A 17778-nucleotide genomic window follows, 5' to 3' on the forward strand; every position below is an offset into this window, starting at 1 on the left:
CTCACTTGCTCACTGAGCAGGTAAAGAGTACCTTGCATTGCCACCGGCACCAATGCTGACTCCACCCAATGATCAAACACTAACTTCCCATCATTCCCCCAATTCCAAGGCAGCATTCCAGTTATCCCCATCCTTACTGAGCATTGTTATTCCGAGGGGTGTGATTTTCCTGCCCTCCCCACCAGTTGGATCTTCTGGTCCTGCCGAAGACAAAACCCCGACAGCAGGACGGGCGAGCCGTGCACAGTAACGCAGACATCAGTGGGACTGGAAGATCTCACCGGTGACCAGTGGGCAGCTTGTCTTGTTATGCTCTAGGTGTAGCATAAGCGGCTTCCTTGTGGTGCACTTGACAAAGGAACGTTCAGACGTGGAGATAACTTCAACACGTTTATTAAACTATTTACACTTCTATTACTCAGGTTCAACACTACTGCTAATCCTACTATAGCTACTCAGACTGACTAACCAGTCTGCTACAATCCACGTGGGGATGTAATATTGAATCAACCCTGTGTCTCTACTCACTGACTGTCTCCACTGGAAAGAGGAAGATCATGTGTTTTATGTCCTTTATATATGGGTTGGTATAATGCCCTCCTGTGGTCGTGTCACCTCTGTGTGTATTGTGAATGCCCATTGGTCCTATCTAACTGTTCTATTGGTTGAGTGTCTGTGTGTCATGTCTCTGGTGCTCCCTCTAGTGTCTAGCTAGTCTACATGTATTTACATTAACCCCTTGTGTCTTTACAGTGATGCATATCACCACATAGCTATCTCCGGAGGGCCGGAAAATCCCATCCTGAGTTTTCATCCTCCAGTTATCCAAATAACCTTGCTTAACTTAAATAGCCCTTTTAGCCTTGATTCCATACAGTAAATTTGACATTGTGTGAAGTATTAAATGGGTGATAGCAAATCAGCAGCCGATTTTATATCTCATGTAATCTTTATTCTCACTGAAATCAATAAACCAGAAGAAGTGTGAAATCCGTTGTTGATTTGCTTTTATTCATTTTAAGCTAATTTGCAAAGTCAAGATCTACCCCACGTGTACAATGACAAGCACATTGATTAACTGTTCTGTACCAATATTGCCACTGTACAAATTTTGTAAGCCTTTACAAAGCAATGTCCCTTTAAGTATCAGTAGGAAATCATGCAGCAGAAAACTGCTTCAAATGAATATCTGGGGCGAGATTCTCCGACCCCCCGCCGGGTCGGAGAATCGCCGGGGGCTGGCGTGAATCCCGCCCCCGCCGGTTGCCGAATTCTACGGCACCGGATATTCGGCTGGGGCGGGAATCGCGCCGCGCCGGTTGGCCGCCCCCCCCCCCCCCCGATTCTCCGGCCCGGATGGGCCAAAGTCCCGCCGCTAAAATGCCTGTCCCGCCGGCGCAGATTAAACCACCTACCTTACCAGCGGGACAAGGCGGCATGGGCGGGCTCTGGGGTCCTGGGGGGGGCGCGGGACGATCTGGCCCCGGGGGTGCCCCCATGGTGGCCTGGCCCGCGATCGGGGCCCACCAATCCGCGGGCGGGCCTGTGCCGTGGGGGCACTCTTTCCCTTCCGCCTCCGCCACGGTCTCCACCATGGCGGAGGCGGAAGAGACTCCCTCCAATGCGCATGCGTGGGAAACTGTCAGCGGCCACTAACGCTCCCGCGCATGCGCCGCCCAGAGATGTCATTTCCGCGCCAGCTGGCGGGGCACCAAAGGCCTTTTCCACCAGCTGGCGAGGCGGAAATTCCTCCGGCGCCTTAAGGTTGGGGCTCGGCCCCCAAAGATGCGGAGCATTCCGCACCTTTGGGGCGGCGCGATGCCCGACTAAGTTGCGCCATTTTGGGCGCCAGTCGGCGGACATCGCGCCGATACTGGAGAATTTCGCCCCGCATAACTGATTACTGTTTTATGGCAAAAAAAGTTAATCTTTGTAAGTATTTGCCTAATAGACCCGGAGATTTTTTGTGCAGAAGATATGGCCACAGCACCACCAAGTGGCATTACAGCAATGCTAATATAGGAGCAAAGTACTGTGGATGCTAAAATACTCTGTTGAGAAAGAAACAGTCAGCACCTCAGATTCGTGACCTTCATCTTTTCTCTCCAAAGATGCTGCCTGACCTCCTGAACATTTCCAGCATTTCCTGTTATTATAGTAGCATTCTTATCTGGTTTTGGGGGTGGTAGTAAACTCATTTAGTTAGATAGCTACTATGTGGTTCAGAATAACACCAACAGCATGGGGTCTGATCTCCATTCTAGCTGAGGTAGACTGCGGCCTGCCTCCTCACCCAACCCTGCAGTAAAATCACTACATTAGCTGTGGATTATTGACCCTCAAATAATCGAGGTTACTACTTGGAGAAGAGAAGATGCTTGTTTATTTTGTTAACTCAGAATTTCTTTTCTCCTTCTGTTGGCAATTTTATGCACCAAAGATGGTTGATTGAAACAGATGGAGTGGATGATCCATCAGGGCCTCATCTTAAGACCCACAGCAATAAAGGTTTTAGTGAATCCGGCTGGGATTTTTTGATCCCACCAGTGATAGGCACCGTCACGGGTGGGATGGGAGAATCTGGAGGGCGGCAAAAATTCTTTGACTTTTGGCGGCTCTCTGAATTTCCCCGTACTCCCATGTCAATGCCCATCACTCAAGGGACCGTAAAATCCTGCCCTCTGATTCACTCCACATGATGTCAAAAAATGGCTGAGCACACTGGATACGCAAAGGCTATGGACACCAACAACATTCTGGCTGTAGTGCTTATTTATCATAGAATTTACAGTGCAGAAGGAGGCCATTCGGCCCATCGAGTCTGCACCGGCTCTTGGAAAGAGCACCCTACCCAAGGTCAACACTTCCACCCTATCCCCATAACCCAGTAACCCAACACTAAGGGCATTTTATCATGGCCAATCCACCTACCCTGCACATCTTTGGACTGTGGGAGGAAACCGGAGCACCCGGAGGAAACCCACGCACACACGGGGAGGATGTGCAGACTCCGCACAGACGGTGACCCAAGCTGGAATCGAACCTGGACCCTGCAGCTGTGAAGCAATAGTGCTATCCACAATGCTACCGTGCTGCCCTCTGGGACTAGTTCTCTGGAACTAACTGTGCCCCTAGCCAAGCTGTTTCGATACAACTACTGCCCTGGCATCTGCCAACAAAGAAGACGCTTGCGCAGGTCTGTCCTGTCCATAAAATGCAGACAAATCTTACTTGGCCAGTTACCACCCAATCATCCCACTCTAAATCATCAGTGAAGTGATGAAATAAATTATTGACAGTGTTATCAAGTGGCACTTACACAGCACTAACCGTGCTCACTGCTGCTCAATGCTGGAACTTGGTTCCAGGCCTCATTACAGCTTGGTCCAAACAACGCCAAAAGAGGTGAACTCAAGAAGGGAGGTGAAAATGACTGCCTCTTGGCATCATGGCTGCATTTCACCAAGCATTCAGTTCCAATTACAACTCCTCAGATACTGAAGTGGTCCATGACCATCTTTAACAATGGTGTGGAGATGCCGGCGTTGAATTGGGATGAACACAGTAAGAAGTCTTACAACACCAGGTTAAAGTCCAACAGGTTTGTTTCAAATCACTCGCTTTTGGAGCACTGCTCCATTCACCTGAGGAAGGAGGAGTGCTCCGAAAGCTAGTGATTTGAAACATCTCTAACAAGAGAGAATCTAACCATCTCCCCTAGACATTCAGTGTTGTTAATGCTGAATACTCCACCCCTAACATTTGGGCGGTTATCATTGACCAGATACTTAACTGGTACTGCCATACAAAATACTGCTGCTATGGGAGGAATCTTCCATGTCCCGCAGAGGGGTCTTGAAGGTGAGACCGAGAGGAAAATCTGAAAAATTAGCGTGTGGTCAATGGGCCTATGCTTTCCTGTCTCCGAGTGATCTTCCAGGAGGTGGGTCATCACCAGCAGATTAACTGTCTGTTTGTGGGCTAACTGGGCATGTTACTGGCATCTGTCTGGCAGCAGACAGATCTCCAAATAAGGGCCAAGCCCAACAGGTGCCTGGAGGAGGCTTTCCACTGATTGACCTCCAGGGCCCACGAGGGCTTCTGTTCTAAACCCCTCACCCCCTACCTCGCCACAACAACATTCTCCTAGGGAGGAGAAACCTGACTGCAGGATGGCCTCTGCCTGCAGCTATAGCCAGAGTTTATTTTTTAATTCCAACGTCTTCAGAAGATGCCCCAAGATGGAGGTTCCCTCTGACTGATCTCAATTTCACAACGGCACGGAGGTACCCTCTTGACTGCATTTGAGAAGGTCTCCCAGGTGAGAAGACTGACTACAAGTTGTGTCAACTGGCAATTATTTTTAAAGGGGACAATTGTCCCCTTGGAGTTTAGTCTCCCACTTTAACTCTGGATAGCCCACTGATTCCAGGAGTACACTTAGTGCTTTGTAAGAGATAAAACTTTGCTCAAGGCAAACTGATAGCCAGGAATGGTAAACCTTTTTTAAAATAAATTTCGGGACCTAATTATTTTTTTTCCAATTAACGGGCAATTTAGCATGGCCAATCCACCTGACAAGCACATCTTTGGGTTGTAGGGGCAAAACCCACGCAGATATGGAGAGAATGTGCAAACTCCACACAGTGACCCAGGGCTGGGATTTGAACCAGGGTCCTCAGCGCTGTAGTCCCAGTACTAACCACTGTGCTGCCCTCAGGAATGGTAAACCTATAAGCTAGGGGGTTGTGATAGTTTATATGCCCAGTGAGGTCATGGATATTCATATTCAAGAACAAAGAACAAAGAACAAAGAAAAGTACAGCACAGGAACAGACCCTTAGGCCCTCCAGGTCCTGTGCCAATCATGATGCCCTAACTGAACAAAAAACCTTCTGCCCTTACTCGGTCCATATCCATTAATTTCCTTCCTATTCATGTATCCATCCAGATACCTCTTAGATGTTGCTAATGTGCCTGCTTCCACCACATCCTCTGGCAGCACGTTCCAGGCACCCACCACTCTCTGAGTGAAAAATTTACCCGCACATCTCCCTTAAACTTTCCCCCTCTCACCTTGAATCTGTTGCTCCTTGTAGTTGACACTTCCACACTTAGAAAAAACCTTTGACTATCCACCCTGTCTATGCCTCTCATAATTTTATAGACCTCCAACAGGTCTACCCTCAGCCTCCGTCTTTCCAGTGAAAACAATCCTAGTTTATTCAACCTCTCCTCATAACCAACACCCTTGAGACCAGGCAACATCCTGCTGTACCTTCTTTTCACTCTCTCCAAAGCATCCATGTCCTCCTGATAATGCGGTGACCAGAACTGCACACAATGTGGCCCGACCAAGGTTTTATACAGCTGCAACATGATTTCCCAACTCATTGCCCCGGCTGATGAATGCAAGCATGCCATATGCCTTCTCAAACACCTTGGCCACGTGTGTTTCCACTTGTAGGGAACTGTGGGCCATCGTGCCCAGATCCCTCTGTATGTTAATGTTCCTAAGGGTTCTGCCATTTACAGTATAATTCATGCCGAGATTTGATCCACCAAAATGCATCGCCTTGCATTTCTCCGGGTTAAACTCCATCTGCCATTTCTGTGCCCAAGTCTCTAATCTATCTATACCTGTTATGTCCTCTGACAATCTTCGGCACTATCAGCAACTCCACCAATCTTCGTATCATCCACAAACTTACTGTTCAGACCACCCACATTTTCCTCCAGATCATTTATATATACTACAAACAACAGAAGTCCCAGCGCTGATCCCTGTAGAGCATCACAAGCTACAGATCTCCATTCTGCAAAACATCCTTCCACTTGGTCTTCTACAACCAAGCCAGTTTTGTATCCATCTAGCCAGCCCACCCGAATCCCATGTGAGTTTAGTTTTTGTACCAGTCTGCCATGTGGGACCTTGTCAAATGCCTTACTAAAGTTATAATCTACATCCACATTACTTCCCTCATCAATTTTCTTTGTCACCTCTTCATATAAATCAATAAAGTTGGTGAGACATGACTTTCCCCGTACAAAACCATGCTGCCTGTCATTAACTAGTCTATTTTCCTCCAAATGTGCATACATCCTGTTCCTCAGTATATTTTCCATAAGCTTCCCCACCACTGATGTCAGGCTCACCAGCCTATAATTTGCTGGATTCTCTGCTTCCTTTCTTAAACAAGGAAATAACATTGGCTATTCTCCAGTCCTGTTATCTGTTAAGGCCCCAGCTATTTCTCCCCATGACAGCAGTGACCTGGACCTCTGAAGAATGACAGTAAGGGTCAGAATTCTCCGACGGTTCGCTGGCAGCAGAATTCTCTGGTCCCGCCGGCAGGGCATCCCCACCCGTGGGTTTCCCGACAGCGTGGGGTGGCTTTAATGAGAATTCCCACTGACGGCCCCGCGGCAGGAGGAGAGCATCCTGCCGCCAGCAAACGGTGCGCTGCCTCCCACTGCTGAGAAACACGGGGCTGGGAGGCTGGAGAACCCACCCCAGATTTATTTAGCCTAGCCATATCAGACCCTTTGCTCTGGTGGCTTTTGAAAAATTTATTTGTTCATGGAATGTGGCCATCGCTAGCTGGGCCAGCATTTGTTGCCCAAGACTAATTGCCCTTGAACTGAGTGTTTTGCTAGGCCATTTCAGAGGGGTATTTAACAGTCAACCACATTGCTGTGGGTCTGAAGTCACATCTAAGCCAGATCAGGTAAGGATGGCAGATTTCCTTTGCTAAAGGACATGAGTGAACCAAATGTTTTTGTTTTTAACCACAATTGACATTGGTTTCATGATCATCGTCAGATTTTGAATTAAAATTTTGCCCGCTGCCATGGCAGGATTCGAATCCAGGCCCCAAGAACATTTCCATGGCTCTTTGGATTATATTTCCAATGACAATACCACTACACCATCACCCCCACTTCAAAATGTCAGGGTCTAACAAACATACATGCACCAAAAGAACAATGGATCAAGGAATACAGGAGGAGATTGAGAGGTCCAACCTGGTTCTGCACCATCATCTTCCAACTTTCAGCAATGGTGCAGTAGAAAATGAAAATGAGGAGCAGCTCTGCTGCTGAGGGCTCTGTGGGTGAATTGAGGGCACCTTCATGCACTGAGATGTGGTTGGATGTATGCAGGGGGTGGAGGGAGTTGATTAAAGTGACACTCAACTGCATTGTGCATTCCCAAATGCGAAGAGAGGCATATTGAGACTTGTTAGGAATCTTTTAATGACAATGCAGAGAATCAGGAATGTGAAGCAATGATTCTCAACCCGCAAAGTGGCTCTAATGTATCTCCTTGTTTTAACCCCATGTTCACCCAAGAGAATTAGGAGGTAGTTATGGAATGCAGGGAGAGAGATTGTGAGGTTCTTGAGAAAATTGTCATAGGCAGTGACAAGGAATTCGAGGTATTGGCGGGCTTAAAAAAGTGGACATATCTCCAGGTCCAGATGAATTGTGTCCCAGGCTGCTGTGGGAGGCAAGGGAGGAGATTACCGGGGCTCTGACCCAAACTTTTAATTCCACTCTGGCCACGGGGGAGGTACCAGAGGACCGGAGAACAGCTAATGTGGCCCCACTATTTAAGAAAGCTTGTAGAGACAAACCAGGGAACTACAGACCAGTGAATCTCATGCCAATGGTTGGGAAACTACTGGAGAATATTCTGAAGGAGAAAATCAATCTCCACTTGAAGAGGCAAGGTTTGATTAAGGATAGTCAGCATGGCTTTGTCAGATGGAGGTCATGCCTAACAAATTTGATTGAGTTTTCTGAGCATGTAACCAAGTGTATAGATGAGGGTAGTACAATTGATGTAGTTTACATGGATTTCAGCAAAGCCTTTGATAAGGCCGCACATGGGAGACTTATTAAGAAGGCAAATGCACAGGGAATACAGGGTGATTTGCTAAGGCGGATTCATAAGTGGCTTAGAGGTAGGAGACAAAGGGTGATGATAAATGGCTACTTTCGTGTTGGAAGCCAGTGACCAGTGGCGTACCACAGGGATCCGTGCTGGGCCCCCTATTGTTTGTCATTTATATGAATGACATAGGTGCCTATATCTGGGGTAGGATCAGTAAGTTTGCGGATGACACAAAGATTGGCCAGGTGGTTAACACTGAGGTTGAGTGTCTTGGGTTACAGGAAGATGTAGACGGGATGGTCAAATTAGCAGATAAGTGGCAGATAGAATTTAACCCTGAAAAGTGTGAGATGATGACAACGAACACATTACAATACAGAAAAGGGGCTGGTTGAGCACAGTGGGCTAAACAGCTGGCTTGTAATGCAGAACAAGGCAGCAGCGTGGGTTCAATTCCCGTACTGGCCTCCCCGAACAGGCGCCGGAATGTGGCGACTAGGGGCTTTTCACAGTAACTTCATTGAAGCTTACTTGTGACAATATGCGATTATTATTAAATGGCTACTAAGTGAATTCAGTGAATTCTCCTGATAGTCTAAGTGCGACCATCCTCTTGTACGTCTTACTACCAACTGACGGGCATCTCAAGTCATGTGATGGATGTCTGACGCCATCAGCTGGTTGGAGGCATATCACCACATCCCTCTTCCTTTGGAAATGTTAACATTTAATTTCAAATATGACTGTGTCTTACAAAAACATGATTTGTATTATCATTTTACACATGTTACATATATAAAGATGCAACTGTGCTTCAAACAACATGATATGCCTGATGAACGTCTTTTTTGTCTTATCACCTTGTTTAGCCTTTTGACGCGATGTGTCCTGAAGACCGGTTTCCTTGCTGGCCTTGTCTGCGACACCAGGTCCTTTCATTTTCTAACGCAATGCTTCTTGCTGCCTTCTTTCTGGCCTGTCGGCCACATTGTCGATGCCGTCTTCTTCAGTACCGCAGGTGGGACCCACGATATCCTACACTCTTCTTCCCTTCCTCTTCTTTTTTTGTGGGCGGGACCCTATGACTGCGCCTCTTTTTCTTTTTAACTTTGGGACCACATGTCATGTCGCCGTTCTGCGCCATGGGAGTAGTTGCTTGTGGATCGAATGCTAAGACGTCCAGAGTCAGCATACTTATGAGGGACTGCGGTCACGGTCAAGTCTGCACCTTCGGGAGAAGGCTACAGAGCCTCGCACTCTGGTGTCTGCGCTGGATCCATTTCCCAACGTTGGGTTCTGCTCCTTCATTTTGTGTTTGAGCCCCAATTGGTGGTTCATCGTCATATGATGATGTATGGGTCATCTGTTGCTGAAGAGGCGATTATAGCTCATCCTCATTTGGTATCGTCTGTCATTGTAGAAATGCATACTGATACAGCCATCTGCTCCTATAGCATGTCTTTTGGTGGAGTGGCCTCGAGAGTTGGGGAGTCCACTACCGGAACCATTTTGTGTGCCCGAAATGATTCGCTGTATGCCTCTGGAGCCAATTTCTCCAGAATAGGGATGATTTCTTCCGTTATCAGCCTGATCGCAGCTGTGTTGCTCCCATCTGATGTGTCTGCTACTGCAATCTCACGTTCAGTCTCTCATACAATTTACAGTGCAGAAGGAGGCCATTCGGCCCATCGATTCTGCACTGGCTCTTGGAAAGAGCACCCCACCTAAGCCCACACCTCCACCCTGTTCCCGTAACGCCACTTAACCTTCTTACAGCACTGGAGACCAGTCCCCCTGGTCACCCCCCCAAACTCACAGCTGCCATCCTGGCTGCCTTGTGGCTGATTCTCCTGGACCCTCAGGGGAACAAGACATCCCTCCTGGCTCCACGGCGTCTCGCAGCCTCCTCAGATCTGGGTCTCCGAATCTTGGGGCTGGTCTCCTTGGCACCATTGTTGCGAGCTGGCTGCGGTTGGCTGAGCAAGTGCAGTTTAAGTGCTGCTCGACCTTGTTAGCAGGGGGTTGGTGAGCACGGTCCCGGCGAATCGGCTGGCGAGCCTTCATTTGCGGCGAGAAGCCCGTGAGGCCTCGTTAAGTGGACCGATTAACATTGAATTGCGTTGCCGGCCTCACTGGGCTGAGCGCCGGGAAGCTTCTGGCAATTCCCACTCGCTACCACACTTAGAAATTTTTCCAGAGAATAATGCACTTAGAATTTTTTTCTCCAACCATGGGAAATGTCACCCCCACATACATGGGCACTACACCATACCCCCAAGTGAGGATACCCCGCTATGGGGTTCCTGGGGGTCCCCCCTCTTCAGCCACCTCACGCCCCCTTACAGGCACCACCCCCCCCTTCCAGGACCCGCAACCGTCACTCCCAGCGAACCTCCCAGAGGCCTCTATTTACCTGCCCTGTACACCCCCAGCTTTCATAACCCCCCTTCACCCTCCTTTCATGGGCATAGCCCTCCTCGGTCCCAGAGCCTTGGCAGTGTCACCCTGGCACCCAGGCACCCTTGCATTGCCATCCTGGCACCCAGGTATGCACCTGCCAGCTTGGCAGTGCCACCCCGGCACCGTGACAGTACCAGGGTGGTAGTGCCAGCTGGGCAGTGCCATGGTGCCCACGTTCCAGGGGAGAGCCAGGGAGCCACCGGGCACTGACCCCGACATCCCTGGGGTCTCCAAAGGCCCGGAGACCCCTCGGGTGCTGTTCCACCTGATCCACATCTGTGTGGACCAGTGCTGAACGGCGCCCAGCTATGGCCTCGCTGGAGAGGCCAGTAGATCTCAGGAGGCCGGTAGGTATTGGGTAGGTGGGCACGGGGGTATGCACCATGCTAACATGACAGCCTTTCAACGCCTGCAGTCAATGGATATTGGAATTCAACCAGCAATGGTGGCCTTCCTCCTAGTCACCGCAGCCCTGGGGGATGCACTGCGGCCCTCTGAGCTGGAGCTGTTCGAGTAGGAGGAAGATGCACCAGCAGAGCGTGCAGCAGAGGAACAGGAGGCAAGCACTGAGGATGGAGAGCCGGCCGCCCAACAAGCCGAGCAGGAGGAGGAGGTGCAAAGGAGGTGCCGCATGAGGCCTCATGTCATTCGAGGACCTGCCAGTCCGGGCATGCCAGTGAAGACTCCAGCTGAGCGGGGGGACAGTCTGACATAACTGCCAGATCATGGGGCCACTAGCACCATGGGGGAATGGGGGAGGACACCTCTCCCGATGGCCATCAAGGTGACGGTGGCCCTGAACGTCGATGCCAAGGGGTCCTTCCAGGCGCCAAGTGGGGACCTGTCCGTGACGTCACATACCTCAGCGCACCATCATGGAGGCCCTATATGTCCAGTCAACACAATATATCTATTTCAATGTGGACTGAGCCCACCAGGATGCCCGGGCAGCAGGGTTCGCCGCCATCACGACATCCCCTGGGACCAGGGGGTGATTGACGGAATGCATGTCCCCCACAAGCACTTGCAGATGACAGGCCGGTCTTCACAAACCAAAAGGGGTTCCACTCGATGAACGTGCAGCTGGCGTGTGACCATGAGCTGCGCATCATGCACGTCTGCGCCCGATACCCGGGAAGGAATGGGTTTGGGCCGAAGTTTGTGACATGGGTGCGCCTGCTGTATGTGGCCCCTGTGGCAAGCGTACAGACTAATGAGATGAGCTCATGGAGTTTTGGGTTGCATAGGGGAACGAGGCTGGGGTGCCCGCTGTCACCGCTACTGTTTGCACTGGCAATAGTGCCCTTGGTGATGGCCCAAAGGGGTCACTAGAGTGGCAGGGGATGAGGAGGTGGAGTAGGGAGCACCAGGTGTCGCTGTACGTGGACGACCTGCTATTATATGGGTTAGACCCGCTGGAGAGTATGGGGAGGATTATGAGCCTATGAGAGGGGTTTGAGGCTTTCTCAGGTTTTAAGTTGAATGTGGGGAAAAGTAAGGTGTCCCCAGTGAATGGGTCAGGTCGGTGAGACAATTTAGGTGAGTTACCATTTAGGGTAATGTTATGGGCCAGCGTTTAGAAAACTCCAAAGTATCTTATGGAGTTCACCTGACCTACAACAGTTTTTTGATTTTGGTTATGATGAGCACAAGGGCCTGCGTTTCAGGGGTTATTCAACAGAGGCCTTAAGCACTTTTAATCAAAAACAAGCTTTACAGGGGCAGCACGGTGACGCAGTGGATATCACAGCTGCCTCACTGTGCCGAGGTCCCAGGTTCGATCCCGGCTCTGGGTCACTGACCGTGTGGAGTTTGCACATTCGCCCCGTGTTTGCATTGGTTTTGCCCCCACAACCCAAAGATGTGCAGTGTAAGTGGATTGGCCATGCTAAATTGCCCCTTGATTGGAAAAAATGAATTGGGTACTCTAAATTTAAAAAAAGGAAAAAATAACAAGCTTTATTCTATGAATTTAATTAACATTTTTATAAAAACACACAGTAAGCATTTTTATCAACTACCAACATAAAAACCCCACACAGCTACAGTAATCTATGTATCACCTTTAATAATTCCCCCCTTTAACTGCTCCAATTTAATAACAAGATCCCATAAACCAGTACCCCTTTTCAAAAGGAGCGGCCCAGCACATCGCACTCAAGGCCTGGTATGGATGCTCTTATTTCCTTTCCAAAACAGCAGGTTTGAATTCCTTCCAGATAGCAATTATCTCTTTTTAAGTTATCAAGCAGTCTGAAAACAGCTTTTAAAATGCAGATAGAGAGACATTTCTTTTTAACCTGTGCAGAACAAACCAGTTCAAACTCCAAGTGAAAGTAAAACTCAGAGCCACAGCCCAGCTCCACCCCCACAATGGCATCACTGAAGCCGTGTGATAAGACAAAAACATTTCTTAAAGGGACACTCCCATGATAGTAGACAGGGATAGGTTTACGTATTTGGGATCCAGGTGGCGAGAGAGTGGAACTTAACAAAGTTGGTGGAGGAGATAAGGGAGGGCTTTAGGAGGTGGGATACACTACAACTGACGCTGGCAGGGAGGGTTCAAGTGGTGAAAATGAATGTCCTGCCAAGGTTCTTATTTATATTTCAGACGCTCCAGGTTTTTATTCCAAAGGCCTTTTTTCCGAAGTTCGAGACAGCCATTTCAGAGTTTGTATGGGCGGGTAAGGTTCCACAGGTGAAGAGGGCACTGCTGCAGAGGTAGAGGCAGAATGGGGGGTTGGCGTTACTGAACTTGCTGCGTTACTATTGGGCAGCAAATGTGAAGAAAATAAGGCGGTGGTGGGAAGGAGAGGGGGTAGAGTGGGTTAGGATAGAGGAAGAGTCCTGTAGGGGGTCCAACCTGAAGGCCATGGTGATGACGGTGCTGCCGCTGGCACCAAGGAGACATCCCGCATCACCACCATCGAAATTAGCTGTTCCTCGTGCTCCCCCACCGTCTCCTCCATCTTCTGGATCGCCTGACTCTGAGACTCCAGACTCATCTCCGCACTGTCGATTCGTGTGGACGGGGCTGAAATTGGATGTGCGCACCTGTAAATCCCAGTCCCCAGTGACAGAAACCAGGAAAGCTGGTGTTTAACCCCTCTCCCTCACCCTCCTCCTTCACCCCCATCCCCCCTTTCATCCCCATCCCTCTCTCCTTCACACCTAGCCCCTCATCACCCCAACCCCTCCTTCACCCCGCGATCTCTATCCACCACCCGCCCACCCCCCTCCTTCACTCCCCAGCCCATCTCCCAGTAGGAAAACACGATTGTTTGGGAGTGTGAATGTGTGTGTGTGTATGTTTATGGGAGACCCATTTGTCTCCAGATCCTGACAGCGGCCTCCACCCGAGGAGGTGCCACCTGGTATTGTGATGTAGTTGGTTACTGGAAGTGTTGAAGGGGCAGCTGCCATTGCAGTAGGATGTGGAGTGCCGGAGTGCACTACCAGCTCACCGGGAAAGACAAGCACATTCTGCAGGTAAATCGCTCATCCTAGCACTGAGGCGAGGCCAAGTCAGTCCACTTTAAACCTGCATTGCCTCAGAAAGAACAATGTGTTCTGTTTTTTGATTAACGTCTTTTTTTTCTTTGTGCTATCACAACCAGAAGTGAATCCAGGCATGGCCTGTTTTATAGAATCTCAGCACCAGGGATGCGACCTCTTTAGGCCTCCAAACCTAACAGATATTTTATAAAGATCGATCTTGGGTCATATAAAGCCAAATTTTCTAAGAATATAGAGGTTTCTTTAGCCTCCAAAGGTTTTGTCAATCACTTCATTTATCCTATTTGAAATATTACCACAATACCTAAAATTTATGAAACAATGATAATTAGTCAGAAATTAGGGTGTGTTAACTTATTCAATAGCTAGCATGCATTTAATCAAGAGCAGTACTGTTGAGAAGATATCCGATTTTCATGTGGGAACCATAAAATTTCACAGCACAGAAGAAAGCTGCTAGGCCTAGCATTGCAACTGCACAGCTCTTAGAAAGAACTATTCATGCCATCCTATTTCCCATACTTCTCCATTTCAAAAAAAAAATTCTAGATAGGAATCATATGATGGAATCCATTCCTCCCACTGTTTCTGGTTAGAACGTTCCATGCCTTGAGACTGGCCCCGGTGGGCTCGGCGGGGGTGGCTGCACGTGGAGGAGGAGCGGGGATCGTGACTTGTTTCCCCAAGGAGCATCCTGAAAGCCAAAGGGCTCAGAGAGTACGGAGCGGAAAGCAGAAATGTTTTTCTGTTTTTTTCTCTCTCTTGAAAACTTGAAGGAAGCAGCAGGGGCGGAGCCAAGCGGAGGCCGAGGCGGCAGGCCCGAAACCAGGGCGCGATGTAGGAGAGATGTTCCACATCGGATGGCTCCCACCTAGAATGTGGTAAGAAGACTGAAGCCCAGTGCCAGGGAAATTCTGGAGGAATACAAAAAAAAAAGGAGAGAGAGAAGTTTTAAAGAAATTTGAGATTGAAGAAGGAAGGAAGAGTGAGAAAAAGGAACAATAATAAGCCGTTAAAGAATGCGAAAAGCAGCATCGAGAAAGGGAGAAAACGCGGGCTCGCCGTTGAATGAGAAGACGAGCAAAAGTGCTGACAAGATGGCGGAGGCCGGACCGCATGGTGGGGCTGCACTGCTTACAGTGGAGAAGATGACTGAGGTGATGGCGGTGGAGCTGGAAAAGCAGTTTGCGAGGCACATGGAGGCTTTGAGGAAGGAGATGGCGGTCACATTGAAGTCATTGGTGGAGGAGGCAATCGCCCCAGTGAGAGTAGCTGTGGCAAAGACATCGGCTGAGGTGAGAGAGCTGGGCAAGAAGATGAAGGAAGTGGAGGAGGCTGCGTCGCAGCACAGCGACCAGCTCACCTCGATGGGGGACGAGCTGCGGAGGGTGGTGGAGGTCAACAGAGGACTCCGAGCAAAGCTCGAGGACTTGGAGAACCACTCGAGGCGGCACAATCTGAGAATTGTGGGCTTGCCCGAAGGGACAGAGGGTCCAAGGCCAACAGAGTACTTCGCAAAGAAGTTGGCGGAGCTGATGGGGAACCTCTCTCAGTACGAACTGGACCGAGCTCATCGGTCGTTAAGGCCGAAGCCCAAAATGAATGAGCCGCCAAGAGCAGTAATTATCTGTTTCCATAAGTACTGCATGAAGGAGAAGGTGTTAAGCTGGGCGAAGCAGAAGCGCGAGGTGCAGTGGGATGGTGCCGGAGTTCGGATCTACCAGGACTTCACGGTGGAGTTGGCAAAAAGACGAGCGCCGTTCGGTGACTCTGTACAAGAAGGGGGTGCGATTTGGTATGGTATACCCGGCGAAGCTGAAGGTGACGTATGGTGCCAAAGACTTTTATTTCGAAACAGCGGAGGCGGCTGAGGCGTTCGTGAGGGCAGAAGGCTTGGGACAGACATGAGGAGCGGAGCTGGAAGAGAGACTGTGGACTGTGATTGGGGAGCTGGAAAATGTATAAATGTTATAACTTTCTTTTCACTGACGTGCATTGTTATTTACTTCTCTTCACATTGTTACTGAGTTCAAGTTATTGGTTGGGTTGATTGGCATTCTGTGTTGCGATGGTTATATCTTAGTTTAGTGAATTGTATGGGTTGGATTGATGTTTTTGTTTTTTCTTTCTCTGGGACTGGGTGGGAGGGGACGGTATAGCGTGGCGGGGGTGCCGCCCGTGCTAGCTAACTAAAGGCGGCTAGTGAACGGAGGTGAGGTGAGAGGAGGGCTGCGGACATTGGAGCCTGGTTGGCAGGTTTCGATGGGCCTACGAGGCGAGTGAGGGGAGGGGGGGAGGGATTGATGCTGGAAGATGTTTTTTCGAGAGGAAATGTAGGGGGTTTTTTTTGGAAGGGGGGGAGGGGGTTTGATGTTAATAATGGACAGGGGCGGGCCAGGCTTATGAGGCAGGACCCAGTGGTATGATAATGGTGGATAAGAAGGGTGGGGGGGGTGAGAGACCCCCAGCTAGGATACTCACGTGGAACGTGAGGGGGTTAGGAGGTCCGGTCAAGAGTGCTTGCGCATCTTAAAAGTTTGAAAGCTGATGTAGCAATGCTGCAGGAGACTCATTTGAGGGTGAAGGACCAGGTGAGACTTAAAAAGGGCTGGGTTAGTTAGGTGTTTCACTCTGGATTTGACAGAAGGGCTCGAGGGGTAGCGGTAATGGTCAGCAAAAGAGTACGCTTCCAGATGGAGAAGGTGGTGGCGGATCAGGGGGGTAGATATGTGATTGTGACAGGGAGGGGAGGATGCTAAGTGTATCTGGCCCCGACTTGGACACACACAAACTGTTAGTGTGGGGGGGGGGGGAGTGGAACTTGGTGCAGGAGCCAAGGTTGGACGGTCACAGCCGTGCTCACTGGTTCCATCGGGGGGGGGGGGGGGGGGGGGGGGGGTGAAGGTGTCAGCTGGGCTAATGGTGGAAATGGGGGGGTGGACCCTTGGAGGTTTGTGCACCCGAGGGAGCGGGAATACTCGTTTTTCTCAGCAGTCCATAATGTATATTCGCAGATCAACTTTTTCGTGGTGGGGAAGGCTTTGTTGGCTGGGGTTAAGGGGTTGGAATACTCGGCAATTGCAGTGTCAGATCATGCTCCGCATTGGGTGGATATGGTGCTGGAGAAGGGGGTAGCACAGAGGCCAGGGTGGAAATTAGATGTGGGACTTTTGGGGGACCAAGTGTTTTGTGACAAAATTGAAAAGGTTATTAAGGAATATGTAGGTTTCAACTGTACGGGTGAGGTGTCTAACGCGGTCGTCTGGGAGGCTCTAAAGGCGGTGGTGAGGGGGGAGGTGATCTCGTTTAAGGCCGGGGTGGACAAAGAGGAGAGGTTGGAGCGGCAGAGGGTAATAGATGAGATGCTGGAGGTAGATAGGAGTTATGCAGAAGATGGGGACCCAGCAAAGCTGGAAAAGAGGAAGGAACTACAGGCGAGCTCTGACCGACTATCTACCAGGAAGGCAGTGCGCCAACTGAGACGAGCAAGGGGGGCAGTTTATGAACATGGAGAAACATGTCTTTTAGCAGGTCAGCTCCGGAGGGAAGCAGCGGCAAGGGAAATTGTGCAGGTGAGGGATAGGGCAGGGACGTTGGTGATGGCGCCGGATCTGATTAACAAGGTTTTTGAGGAATTTTATGAGAGGTTGTACAGGTCAGAGCCACCTGGGGGAGACCGGGAGATGCAGGAATTGCTGAATGGGTTGGAGTACCCGAGGTTAGGGGAGGGGGATAGGGCTACATTAGAAGGAGCGATAGCAGAGCAGGAGATAAAAGATGCGATTGGGAGGATGCAGTCGGGGAAGGTGGCAGGGCCGGATGAGTTTCCGGTGGAATATTATTTAAAAATTCAAGGATAAGCTGGCACCCCTGATGGTGGGGATGTTTGAAGAGGCGATAGG

Source organism: Scyliorhinus torazame, chromosome 7 (genome assembly GCF_047496885.1).
Source record: "Scyliorhinus torazame isolate Kashiwa2021f chromosome 7, sScyTor2.1, whole genome shotgun sequence".
Classification (NCBI taxonomy): domain Eukaryota; kingdom Metazoa; phylum Chordata; class Chondrichthyes; order Carcharhiniformes; family Scyliorhinidae; genus Scyliorhinus; species Scyliorhinus torazame.